We start from the raw sequence: 12315 nt of genomic DNA, 5'->3' as shown, positions 1-12315 counted from the left end.
TAAAAAGATCTTTAAGATAAATTGTTGACTGGCCACACTTGTAATCCCACCACTCTGGGAGGCTAAGGCAGGAGGATCACTTGAGCCCAGGAGTTCCAGAACAGCCTGGGCAACACAGTGAGACCCCCGCCTCTACAAACACATAAAAAAGACAGATTGTTGGGGGGAGAAACAAGTTTCAGAGCATTGCATATAGTATGAAATGTTACATTTTTTAAATCCCAAATATTCTATTTTCTATAAGTATATGTACGGAAATACATAGAAAAAAACTGGAAGGTAAATACACCAAAAAGATGAAAACAGTTCCCCATAAAGGAGGGATATGAAATTAGGGATGGTAGTCAAAAAAATTATTTTAATTTTTAAAAGTATTCATTTATTACATATGTAATTAATTTGTAATGCTTTCTTTATTAAAATCAAAACATAAATTAGGTCGTCTTTGGGACGTCAAGGTGGGCGAATCACCTAAGGTCAGGAGTTCAAGACCAGCCTGGACAACATGATGAAACCCCCATCTCTACTAAAAATGCAAAAATTAGCCAGGCTTGGTGGCATGCACTTGTAATCCCAGCTACTCGGGAGGCTGAGGCAGGAGAATCACTTGAACTCGAGAGGCGGAGTTTGCAGTGAGGTGAGATCGTACCACTGCACTCCAGCCTGGGTGACAAAGCAAGACTCTGTCTCAAAAACAAAACAATAAAAAAAAAATAAATTAGATCATCTCAGTGGAGGATAAAGAGAAACATAATGCAGAACAAGTTTCAATGATATAAACTACCTAACTATAATGAGGTACTTTTTCTGTTTATAAATTGAGCTCTTACAGTCTCCCAAAGAAACAAACTTACCTCTTAAACTTTGCTTAGCTCTGAACTCTCTAGGGCTGCAAATAAATCCAAGAGGCCAGTTCCTCTAGTTTAAGACCCCGATGAAAGAACCCCAGACATGAATGTCCCTAACTCCCCAACTCCAACCTGATTAAAGATCGTTAGTCTAATGACTTCTACCCTGTGTCACCCGTCAGCATCTCTCCCTAACCAGATCTATCTAGGTAACACCTCGAAATTCTTTTATGCTTGCTGTAGGCTGAGCCTCCACTGAGATGATTGAGGATACTGTGTGTGACCTACTTAGGGGATTTTTTTTTCAGGGGTTGGGGAGAGAAAGAGATTTACTTTTCATTTGATTTTTTCCCAATCTTTTCTTCCTCAGATCATAGGAAGAAAAGATAAAATTTTAAAGGAACACAATGGAACATTTTCTCATTTTGTAACTAAAATTTTGTGATGATTTCCTTCCAGTCAGTATATTGTTACCTGGGTGACTGACTGACTACCACAATTGGCTCGCTCTCTCTCGCTCTCTCTCTCTCTCTCACACACACACACACACATACACACACATTCTCATTCCCCAGTTTTATTCTTCTTGGTTCTCTCCTCCTTTAAAACCAATACCTCTTTACCATTCAATGAGGTACCTTACCCAAGATTTCCACATTTATTTGCATCATATCTTACAGAGGCCACTTTCACCTTTACGAACTCAGATTCTTAAAGTGGCAGGCCCTGTTTCCTTCTGAACATTTCAGGCAGAATTTTTTTGTTTTTTAACAAAACTCTTCTAAAGATACCAATTTACTCAGGCTGCCCCAGGAACAAATGGCCCCATTTGTCACAGCGGAGAGCTTTCTCACTGGCCACTGGCTCCTGGCCGGAGTGTCGTGCTCCTGTGCTTTCGTTTATTACCTGTCTGACCATGGTGCAGTGTCCTGCAGGCTACTCATTATTCTAGATACAAATTCCATCCGCAGTGCCTTTTAAAGAACGATCTGAAGTAGCACAAGGTCTCTGTTAATCAGTTAATTATTGTACATCACACAGAGAAAGGCTAACACTTAGCCAAAGAAACATCAGAATGATGCTGTGAAACCTGATCTCTCGACAGGCTGTGTTACCATCTTGTCAAAGGGCCCCTAATAAAAGATGATTGCTTGCTCATGATGAATGAATGAGAGAGGATTCTGGTGGGCGTCAAAAATTAAAAATGCCTTACAGTTAGCACCCAGGAAACACAGCCACCATTTGTACCATGTGCCAGGCACTGTGCTAAGTGCTTTGGGGAGGTGGGGCGGGGGGAGAAGCTTGTTTTAGCCTAAATTTACAGATATGGAAATTGAAATTCAGAGAGTGAGCAGCCTATAAAGATCACACAGCCAGATATCTATTAAGTACCTTCTCCGTCTCAGGTACTCTTCAAGGCACTGCAGATACAAGAGTGAAAAAAACAGGCAAAGCCTCTGCCTCCATGAAGCTTACAGTCCTGAGGGGTGGGCATGGACAAATCATACATTTAAATAAACATGTGATATCAGATAACTGCAGATACTATAGAGGAAATAAGATGAAGTGGTGTGCTAGAGAGGAGCAGGCAGTGATGATCAAAAAAAAAGCATGAGGTCAACCTGAGGAAGCTGATTGAAAAAGAAAATAATTGATTATAAGAAAAAAGGGTGCCGGTTGAGGTGGCTCACGCCTGTAATCCCTGCACTTGGGGAGGCCAAGACAATCACTTGAGGTCAGGAGTTCAAGAGCAGTCTGGCCAACATGGTGAAACCCCGCCTCTACTAAAAATACAAAAATTAGCCAGGCGTGGTGGCGCATGCCTGTATCCCCAGCTACTCAGAAGGCTGAGGTGGGAGAATTGCTTCAACCCGGGAGGCGGAGGTTGCAGTGAGCCCAGATTGCGCCATTACACTCTAGCCTGGGCAACAGAGCAAGACTCTGTCTAAAAATAAATAAATAAATAAAACTAAGGGAAGAAAAAAGAGAGAAAGCTGCTCTTTGAGATCATGGGCTGAAACTTGAGTGACTAGAAGGAGACAGCCCTGCAGGAATCTGAGGGGAAAGCATTCCAGGCAGCAAGGACAGTAAATGCAAAGTCCCTGAGATAGGAATGCATTTGACATGGGTGACATGGAAAATGGCGGCCAGAGTGCTGGACTGCACAGAGGGAGGAGGAGAGAGGTGGCAGTTGATGTCAGACAGGAAGGAAGCATAGATATCCTGTGAGGCCTTGTAGGTCATGATAGAAAGTTCAGCATTTTCTCTAAATGCTATTGAAAATCACAGGAGGGTTTTGGAAAGGGAAATAATGTAATCCGATTTCTGTTTTTAAAGACTTCATCGGGTAAGTGGAGAATGGATTGTAGAGGCTTAAGGGTAGAGACAGGGAGGCCAGTTGTGAGGCTGCGGCCCTGGTCCAGAAGAGATGATGGTAACTTTGGATTGCGTTCTGTTCTTACCTATGAAAATCTAGACCATCCAGGAAAAAGCCTGATCCAGGATTTACAGGGAATTCCCTGGCAAATTGACATGAGGCTTCTCCAGAATTTATCCCACCTCATGCTGAATGCATAGAAACTGTGTGACACTTATTTCTCTTTAAATAAACTTTTTGTTGAAGTATGAATGCAAACAGAAAAGAGCACCAATCAGAAGGGATGGCCGTGTCAATACTCACAAAATGAACACATCGCGGTAAGCAGCACCCAAAATAAGAAAGAAAAGATTATCAGTAACTGCAAAGCCTTCCCATTTCTCCTTCCAGCCCATCTCTGGCATTCCAAGTATGTGTGTGACACATGTTTTGCAGAATGACATTCTGTAAATCCATATTCTCAGTCTTGCTTATCTCATGACCTCTTTTTCTAAACCTAAAGTTGCATGCCCTCTGCAATCAGAGATTTCTGATACCACCAGCCAAGACGATTTGAATTTTGTATTCTGTGATGTATGTTATGAAAACAATTAAAATTATAGTATAATATTGAATATGCTCAGATTCTATTGTGCCCTCTCTTAAGAATCAGAGCTCACACATAAACATGGCATAGATTCTGGAAAGCCTGCAGGTTACCTTGTCTAGCATCATCTGAAAATCCAGTGGCACAGAGTGTAGGATTAAGATACATGAGTTTGTATCATCGAACAAAGACATGATTTCAGGGCTTTGTTCAGAAGGCAAGACACTGGTGGAGAACTAATATTTACTGAGCACTTATGATGTCCCTAGCACTGAGCTAGGTGTTTCAGTATGTTATCTTACTTAATCTTCACAGCCCTTTGAGGATGGCATAATTCTCTCCATTGTACAAATGAGAAAACCAAGGTTGGCTGGGTGCGGTGGCTCATGCCTGTAATCCCAACACTTTGGGAGGCCAAGGTGGGCAGATCACCTGAGGTCAGGAGTTCAAGACCAGCCTGGTCAACATGGCGAAACCCTATCTCTACTAAATAATAGAAAACTTAGCCAGGCGTGGTGTGGATGCCTGTAATCCCAGCTACTCCAGAGGCTGAGGCAGGGAGAATTGCTTGAACCCAGGAGGCAGAGGTTGCAATGAGCCGAGATCGCACCACCGCACTCCAACCTGGGCAACAGAGTGAGACTCCACCTAAAAAAAAAAAAGGAAAGAAAAAGAAAAGACAAGAAAACCATGGCTCAGAAAGGTAAAATAATTGACCCAAGTTCTCAGGGCTCATAAGTGCCAGAGCTGAGATTGCTACTAGCTCTGTCTGCTACTAAATCCCATGCTTATTTCACTCAACCAGTGCAGCCTCTATAGCACTTTTTTTCATTTGATCTGCAGGAAATAGATTGAAGTGTTGGCCTCAATACTGGGTTGTTGCAATAAGCCTAATTTTTTTTAATGGTTTCCCTTTTACATTCTTTTTATCAATACACTGGCTTTCAAATTAACGCTAAAGCTATTCATAAATGAAATGGGGGATCTGGCTATGACTTTGCTTCTTTCCAGAAAGCAAATACTCTTTAAGCTTAATGACATTGAATCCTTGCTGTAAATCCAGGAAAGAAATGAATGAGCACAATTTAAATCTCTCCAGCCTAGAGTCTGGCCACGTGAGGGACACGGGAGCTACGTTGCAACACCATATTATCCGTTATTGAGAAAGGAGCCAGCAATTAGCACAGCAATTTAGAATTAACCATGCTAACATCTCTGGGAGAGGGATTCACATTCTCTGGCTTTCTGCAAGCTCTTCCAAGCTCAAGCTGTCCCTGGATTCTTTGGCTTTGCACCATGAAGGGAATTGATCAATTACATTGCTGCTGTCTAATTAGTAAGCACGGCCACACTGGCCCATCAGTTTCACAGAGATTAAACTTGGGATCCTGACCACAGACCAATTTTCATAGCTGAAAGTCTCTGTACCTTCATTCTCAATCCATACCACTTCCCTGGAGTTAATCATAACAGGGCTTTGACCCAGGGCCGGAGGCATATTCTCTAAGTCTGGACAAGACAACAGGGCTTCCAGAGTTCTCCTGCATTACAACACAGATTATTTTGTGAAAGCTCCACAGGTTAAGAAGTTGGGCCTTTTCACACATGCCATGCACCACCCTTCACAAAGCACTTTATGCTCACCCTTTCATTTGAGTTTCCTGGTGTCTCAACAAGGAAAGAAAATATAACTCTCATTTCAACATGAAGAAAGGAACCTTCACAGATAAGATGACTCAAAGCCACAAAGCATTTTTCAACAGAGATCAGTCATCATGTTTTCAAAAAGTAACTTTTATTGGGTTAGTTATGTTTACTACAAGAAGTTATACACGTGTTTTCATTGTAGAAAATTTAAAAGACTTAGAAAAAAGATAATAAAAAGCCACCCCTTAAACATAACCACTGAAATGTTGAAAACATATTTATTCAGCCATTTTTCTATGGCATGATATCAAATGTACTGTTTTGTAATCTGTTCTTTGTCTTTTGACATATTATGAACACGTTTCTAATCATATTCACTTAGTTAACTTTTCCTGGTTGAATTGTATGTGTCATTAAGCCAGTCACGTATGTTGAATATTTGGGGTTGTTTCCAATTTTTACTTATGATAAATAATGTGCCAATAAAATCCTTGTATCTAAATAATAATAGCAGTTATTGAGTATTTATTTTGTCCCAGATACTATACTAAGTGTTTTGCGTGTATTATCTCATTTAACCCTTCTAAGAATCCTATGGATAAATATCATCTCCATTTTATAGATGAGGGAACTGAGTCCTAGAGAGAGGTTAAGTAACTTGCCCACAGTGATGTAGATAATAAGTAGTGATGTTAAAATTTAATTCAAGTCAGCCTGACTGCAGAGTTAGCACACTTACCCACTAAGACAAATTCTTAAAATTGTAATTTCAGGGAGACTTAATACATAAAACTGTAAGGCTTTTGAATCACCTTACTCAATTACCCTCCAGAAAGCATATTCCAATGTATACGCCCACCCTCAATGAACGAATGCCCATTCACCCACATCATCACCAACATGGGGTATTACTCAATTTGTATTGTTCATTAGGGAAAAATGAAGCCCAATCTTCTGATAGCTCATTCACACTTTTAGAGCATGCATGCAACATAGTTCCTGATCAAAACAATGATTTTCTCTAAATCAATGGCTCATATCCTTTTTTTGGTACATGGGTGCTTTTGGGAATCTGAGGGAAGCCATGAAACAGCTACGCAGAAAATGTACATATGCACATCAAATAGCCTTTTATTTTTCAGTGGCTCACAAACACCATTAAGAACTTCTGGGCTTGGCCGGATGCAGTGGCTCATGCCTGTAATCCCAGCACTTTGGGAGGCCGAGGCGGGTGGATCATGAGGTCAGGAGATCAAGACCATCCTGGCTAACACTGGGGGTGTTAATTAGCTGGGGGTGGTGGTGGGTGCCTGTAGTCCCAGCTACTTGGGAGACTGACAAGGGAGAATGGCGTGAACCCGGAAGGCGGAGCTTGCAGTGAACTGAGATCGCACTACTTCACTCCAGCCTGAGTGAACTGAGATCGCACCACTTCACTCCAGCCTGGGCAACACAGTGAGACCCTGTCTCAAAAAAAAAAAAAAAAAAAAAAAAAAAAGAACTTCTGGGCTTGTCAGAGGATTGATGCATCAACAACATGAGAACTAAAACTAAAAGCAGGACTAATACACTCATTCTTCAAATGCTGGTTTTGCCAGATTGTTCTTTTTAATAATCCTGAAGCATAAGGAACCAGATCAGGAGACACTGCAATGAAACACCCAGGCACTATAACAGTGTATTTGCCATGTAGTGGGAGGTACCTAGGTTAAGACTCTCTCCTGAGGTCATGCTGTCCTCTACTAAGATCAGCAAGATCTCAGAGCAGATGGACCGGCCGGCACCAGCCTGCCTCCATTTGTGCACTTCAGCAACCTCAGAAGAGTAAGTGTTGGATTCTCTTGCCAAATGCACTTCTTCACACACTGGCGTTTTTCATTATCTCCCCTTGCATCCTGCTCCTTTATGGCTTGCAAAGCCTTGTCCCAGATCAGTCAAACCTCCACCAACCCTATCCACTCCCCTCCTGTCACAAGCAGTAGATCAGGGCAAGCAGGGAAGAGACAGTGAGGTCCAGGGCCTCGCCCGTCCATCTGCTCTGAATGCTGTTGTGCCAGGCAGGTCTTTCTGTGAGCCCTCCTTGACCAGAGCATGTGTTCCCTGGGAGGAATGGGGCAGTTTTTAGTAACGATCCATCAGGGCAGCTTTTTGTAATAATCCATTGAGGTTCAGTGACATTTCAGGATTAGGGGTGAAACATCTGGTTCCAGCTTGCAAGGAAGGAGGTGGACAGAGGAATTAGCAAGCTTAAGTGATCTGCCCTTTTGGGCGACCCTAGGGGAGATTTTTTTCTTTTTATGGCTGAGCACAGGGGACTTGATTGATGGTACATGACAAGGTGGGGCTCCCTAGGCCCCTCCCTCTTCAGGGGGTCTGTATGGAAACTGTGAGGATGGAAGAGTCTCAGTGTGGTGGGGGACTGAGTGTGTCAGGGACTCCCCAGCAGTCAGGGCTCCTCTCTTCCTCTCATGCTTTCGCTGGGGCTGGTAGTCCAGGGCTGTTACTCCTTGGAGGCCATGTGGGCCATGAGGTCCACCACCCTGTTGCTATAGCCAAATTCATTGTTATACCAGGAAATGAGCTTGACAAAGTGGTCATTGAGGGCAACGCCAGCCCCAGCATCAAAGGTGAAGGAGTGGGTGTCTCTGTTGAAGTCGGAGGAGATAACCTGGTGCTCAGTGACACCCCAGGTGCCCTTGAGGGGGCCCTCTGATGCTCACTTCACCACCTTATTGATGTCGTCATATTTGGCAAGTTTTTCTAGATGGCAGGTGAGGCCCATGACTGATACATTGGTGATGGGGACACAGAAGGCCATGTCAGTGAGCTTCTTGTTCAGCTTAGAGATGACCCCTGCCCACAGCCTTGGCAGTGTCAGTAGAGGCAGGGATGATGTTCTGGAGAGCCCCGCAGCTGTCACACCACAGTTTCCCAGAGAGGCCATCCACAATCTTCTGGGTGGCAGTGATGGCATGGACTGTGGTCATGAATCTTTCCACAATACCAAAGTTGTCATGGATGACCTTGCCCAGCGGCACTAAGCAGTTGGTGGTACAGGAGGTATAGCTGACAATATTGAGTTTGTTGTCATACTTCTTGTGGTTCATGCCCATCACAAACATGGGGGCGTCAGCAGAGAGGGCAGAGATGATGACACTTTTAGGTCCTCCCTGCAAGTCAGCCCCAGCCTTCTCCATGGTAAAAGATGCTTGTGGACTTCACAACATATTCAGCACCAGCATCACCCTATTTGATCTTAGAGGGATCTTGCTCCTGGAAGATGGTGATGGGATTTCCACTGATGAAAAGCTTCCCTTTCTCAGTCTTGACAGTGCCATGGAATTTGCCACGGGTGGAATCATACTAGAACATGTAAACCATGTAGATGAGGTCAATGAAGGGTCAGTAACGGCAACAATATCCACTTTACCACAGTTAAAAGCGGCCCTGGTGACCAGGTGACCAATATGTCCAAATCCATTGATTCCAGCCTTCACCTTTACCACGGTGCCTCGGGGATGCGTCTGACAACGCACGAGAAGATGCGGCTGTCTGTCGAACGGGAGGCGCAGAGAGCCCCTAGTGGAGAATTTAGCTCAGTCTGGATAGACAGACCAGACCACGGTGAGACAGGGGCAAAGAATGCAGTCTGCTCCTCGGGCTGGAACCTGAGCTGCCCTGGCCTGGCTACCCACCCATAGCCACCTTTGGGGTCTCACTGTGCACAAAACCACCTCATCCTAGTCAGAAATATGGAGCAGAGTGGTGAGGGAAGCAAGGGCTGTTGTGCCCTTTTATTGTCTGGCTTAGTTCTATCTTTTCATCCCTACCTATATTTTCCATCCTTTGAAAACTCACTCTTTGCTCTGTCCTCTCACTTTTGTTCTTGGCATTTCTCGTCCACAGATCATGGAAGGATTTGTGAGTTAGGCATCTCTTCTCCCTCCACCTTCTTGGAGGCCCAGAACTTACTTTCACGAGGCCTGGAGATGGCAGAAGGATGACTTTTCAATTCTAAATTATTACAGTTTCTCCTGGATTTGGCTGGGAAAATGAGTTATCTGAAAACTAGTGTATTCACAGTCAAATGCTTATTCCCTGCACTTTCCAGTCCCCTGTGGAATCTGCTACACTTTCTTAAATTGGCTTTTGGTACAGGAGGCCCTTTTTATTCTTGGGGGATATGTTGCAAGACCCCCAGTGGATGCCTAAAACCATAGATAGTACCTAACCCTATATACACTATGTTTTTTCCTATGCATACATATCTACAATAAAGCTCAATTTATAAATTAGGCACAGTATGAGATTAAGAATAATAATAATAAAATAGGACGATTGTAACAATATACTGAAATAAAAGCTATCCGAACATGGTCTCGCTCGCTCTCTCAAAACATCCTATTGTATGTAATATTTTTGGACTGCAGTTGACCTCAGGTAACTGAAAGCATGGATGGCGAAACTGTGGAGAAGGGGGAAACTACTGTCCTTGGCTTCCTAGTGGCCCACCTCACCAAGTTAAAACAGCAGCAGATGGGAGAGCAGGAGCTCATGGGTTGAATGGAGATAGCTCCACGACTTTGAGCAAATTACTTCTCTCATGTAAGTGTCGATTTCAACATCTGTAAAATGGGGACAGTTAATTGCATCTCCCACATAGAATTGTTTTCGGTACGAATGAGAGGTGCATGTTAGGAGTTATTACAGTGCTTGCCACCTATAAGCTCTCCGTACACAGTAACTACTATTATTGTAGTCGTTATTGTTATAAAATTCAGATCCCCACCATTCTCTGTATTTTTCTTTGGATTTTGTCATAAAGACCGAGTCCATTTCTAATTATTGTGAGAATCAGCACACATTCTCCACCTTCTCTGTAATCAGGACACTGCATAAAAGAAGCCAGGCCTCCCCTCTCAAGAGCTGAATAAGCTTCTTACATTACAGGGTTTCTGAAACACACTTGCCCTGTTGCAGTTACACAGAGGGGATGCTATTTCCTGCCCTTCCAATTCCTATGTCTGCAAAACATGCGAATATGGAATCACTTTTATAGGAACGTTCTTTGAAAGTGACAATGTCAAGAGCTGGGTGTGGTGGCTCACATCTGTAATCCCAGCACTTTGGGAGGCCGAGGCAGGTGGATCACCTGAAGTTGGGAATTCGAGACTAGCCTGGCCAAGATGGCAAAACCCTGTCTCTACTAAAAATACAAAATTAGCTGGGAGTGATAGTGCACACCTGTAATCCCAGCTACTTGGGAGACTGAGGCAGGAGAATCACTTGAACCCGGGGGTGTGGAGGTTGCAGTGAGCCGATCATGCCACTGCACTCTAGCCTGGGCAACAGAATAAGACTCTGTCTCAGAAAAATAAAAAATAAATAAAAGATAGTGACAATGTCAAATAATTCCTCCTTTCCAAACTATCCCCACCACACATCTCTCCATCCCTGTGTGTAACCAGCACCTCCTCATCTTCTTCTACACACTCCCACACCGGATGTTCCAAGGGAGTCACAAGTCTCCAGTCTGTGGCAATCAGCACTGGGGTGGTGGAAGGGCCAGTAGCTCTGGGTCAGGCCTCAAACTGAAGCCTGTCTCTACCATTGTGTAATCTTGAGCAAGTTCCTTAATCAGACTGAGCTGTCATTGTTTCATCTATAAAATGGGGTAATAATTATACCCACCCTATAGGCTTGTGAGGACTGAATAATTAGTGAAATCTCCTTGTCTCCTGAATCAGTGTTAATCTCCTTGATTAGATGCAGGCATCTAAGAGATGTTCAATACAGACTTGCTGTGAAGGGGAGCAAAGCTCGGGGACCTCCTGCTGAGGGCAATAATCCAAAACCTATGCCAAATTGAGAATGGAGCATTTATCTACATAAAAAGAGCCGGTGAAAAAAAAAAGAAAGAAAATGAAAGCCATTTTCTGCCATTACCATTCCGAACTCTCTCTCCCCGGCTGCCCCTCAACAAGGCTGACACCAAAGCTGCCAGTAGACAGGACAGAAATGCTTGCCTGAAAAGAGACATAAGAAAAGTAACAAAAGACATTTATATGAATGTGGAACTCCTGGAGCAAACTGGGAGGGAAAGGGAGAGGGGCAGGGATGGGAATGGACAAGTAGGGGTCAGGGAGACCCGCATCAACAGTTCTCCTCCATGCTTGGTGTCTGAATCAGCTCTGGCTGCTCTAACAAGGTACCATAGATCAGGAGGCTTATCAACAACAGAAATTTATTCCTCACAGTTCTGGAGGCTGGAAGCCCGAGATCAGGGTGCTGGTATGGTCAGGTTCTGGTGAGGGCTCTCTTCCAAGTTGCAGACAGATGCCTTCCTATTGTGGCCTTACATGGGAGAAAGATGGGGAGGAAGCTCTCTGGGGTCTCTTTTATAAGGGTATTAATCCCATTCATGAGGGCTCCACCCTCGTGACCTAATTACCTCCTAAAGGCCCCACCTCCTGATACCATCACTTTGCAGGATAGAGCTTCAACAAATGGATTTTAGGAGGACAATCACTCCATTGCACTTGGTATGGGTGATTTTTCTCTTATGGAATCATTGCCTCTGTGTGGTGCAAACAGAGGAGGCCACCAAGGGAAATGGAGCCCATGAGTCAGGGGAGGCCACAAGGAAGGTAGTGTCCCTGCCCTACAACAGGAATTGGGAGACTCCAAGAGAAGGCTTTGAACTTCCAGGGTTATGGGAAAGGGATACAGGAGATAATCTCACCTGACTTTGAAGGAATAGGAAGGCCTCCTCCACCTGGCATCCAGGCTACCATATGTAGCCATCACAGGCAATAATACTGAACACATTCAGATCTTTTTGCATTGAGATTCTCAGA

General features: G+C 43.9%; 1 protein-coding gene and 1 pseudogene across 1 annotated transcript in view; one reads left to right on the top strand and one right to left on the bottom strand.

Moving 5' to 3' along the window:
• ADRA1B (adrenoceptor alpha 1B) overlaps positions 1-12315 on the top strand; it is a 56737-nt gene that overhangs the window by 26301 nt on the left and 18121 nt on the right. The gene's annotated exons all lie outside the window — the stretch shown is intronic.
• LOC111547134 lies at positions 7959-8958 on the bottom strand (annotated as a pseudogene).

This window comes from Piliocolobus tephrosceles, chromosome 4, assembly GCF_002776525.5.
Source record: "Piliocolobus tephrosceles isolate RC106 chromosome 4, ASM277652v3, whole genome shotgun sequence".
Lineage (NCBI taxonomy): Eukaryota > Metazoa > Chordata > Mammalia > Primates > Cercopithecidae > Piliocolobus > Piliocolobus tephrosceles.
Note: the sequence above shows the minus strand (reverse complement) of the source record. Positions and strands in the feature narration are given on the sequence as shown.